Below are 1,849 nucleotides of genomic sequence, written 5' to 3'. Positions count from 1 at the left end.
GGTGGGTCTCGAACCCGCGGGCTCAGGCAATCCACTCACCTTGGCCTCCCAAGGTGTGGGATTACAGGCTGAGCCGCCGAGCCCGGCTTGGCATTCTCAAAACTCGGTGTTTGGGAGGGTCTTAGGTGTGCCCATATGGCTGAAGTCCTCAAGTTCAGCTTCTCCCTCCTCCGAGATCCTGTGGAAGGAGTTCTATGTGGGTTTTCAATAAATCCCAGGAGGTATGGCCCTGAATACCCGGAATGCCACAGGCTGTGACCCATCATTGTAAGCAGGTGCAGAGAGGAAGGCAGGAGCGAACACATACTGAGTGTGGTACAGAGTTTGACGTGATGTGATTGATAGAGGTTTTTAAAGGCTCATTCTTTGGGGAGGTGGGAAACACTGATAATTTCTTGATATGAGCATGGTGGGCGAAGGGCCATGGAAAGTGAATCCCTGGGGAGGACTCCTGGAGTAGAGGGCACCGCTGAAGCTGCAGACCTCTCCCCTCCTCCACCTCTCACACCTGGGTACATTCGAGGATCCTGAGGGGCATGTCTGGTTGAGACAACAGAGCCAGTGGCAGTCAGTAGATATTGACATTGGTCGGTTCTAGTTTATGTCTACTTTGTTGTCCCTATCTCAGGGTTTCCTCTTTGCATAACACTTTGTCATGCAAAGAGGTTATGGGAAGCTCACCACTAGCCCTGCCCAGCAGTGCAGATATAAAATAGGATATAATAGGGGGAAATGTACAAGCAGAGAAGCAGGGCCCAGGCAATCCCGGGGCTCTCATTGCCCCACTACACTGTGGCCAGGGTCCCAGAAGAAAAGGGCCCTGTTTCAGCAGTGTTGAAATGGGGCAGGAACATATTTGCTGGCTTGAATGATAGAAAAAGGAACTTAAAAGTAGGGTGGGCAGAGGGAAGAAACAGCTATGTGACTATGTCACATTGGTAGCTCATCTATAGGAGTGGCATTGGCTGGGCATGGTGGCTCAAGCCTGTAATCCCACACTTTGGGAGGCCAAGGCAAGAGGCAATCCTGATTGCCTGAGCCCACATGTTCCCCTGAGCAACTTGGTGAGACCTCATCTCTACAATAATTCAAAAAATAATCTGGGCATGGTGGCATGTGCCTGTAGTTCCAGCTACTTGGAAGGCTGAGGTGGAAGGATCACCTGAGCCCAGCAGGTCAAGGATGAGGTGGCCATGAGCATGCTACTGCACTCCAGCCTGGTTGAGAGTGAGACTCTGACTCAAAAAAAAAAAAAAAGTGGCCTTGTTAGAAAGGGGGGGTCCCTGGAAGTCAGTGGCTGATAACACCAGCCAGTTCTCCCATTCAGCTGATGCAGACATGCTGAGTTAGTAGTCTGGGGAGATGAAATTGATCTCTAAGGCCATCCAGGTGTGTCTCTCCTCACATGTAAAAAAATATTCTGTGTCAACTAGGATGTTTTTGGCTGTAATTGAGTCTTCCTAACTGAAAGTGACTTGAACCACTGAAGTTTTATACCTGGCTTAACAGGAAGTTAACAGAATGGTATTTGGATTGACTCAGTGACTCAAGTTGTCATCCAGGGCCTGACCATCTCTCCCCTCAGCCACCCTCCTTGACAACCTCTTCCCTGAAGGTTGCAAGACTGCTACTGCAGATCCAAATAGCACAGCATTTACATGACAATATCCAAAATCTAGACAAGAATATCAAGAGAGCTTCCCCATTTGTCTCTTCTCTTTTTTTTCTTTTTGTTTTAAATCAGATAAGGAAATTTTTTTTTTTTTTGAGTCAGAGTCTCACACTGTCGCCCAGACTGGAGTACAGTGGCCACTCCCGGCCACCACAGCCTCGACTTACTGGGCTCCGG

This window comes from Carlito syrichta, unplaced genomic scaffold (genome assembly GCF_000164805.1).
Source record: "Carlito syrichta isolate Samal-C Ts95f unplaced genomic scaffold, Tarsius_syrichta-2.0.1 Scaffold117767, whole genome shotgun sequence".
Lineage (NCBI taxonomy): Eukaryota > Metazoa > Chordata > Mammalia > Primates > Tarsiidae > Carlito > Carlito syrichta.
Note: the sequence above shows the minus strand (reverse complement) of the source record.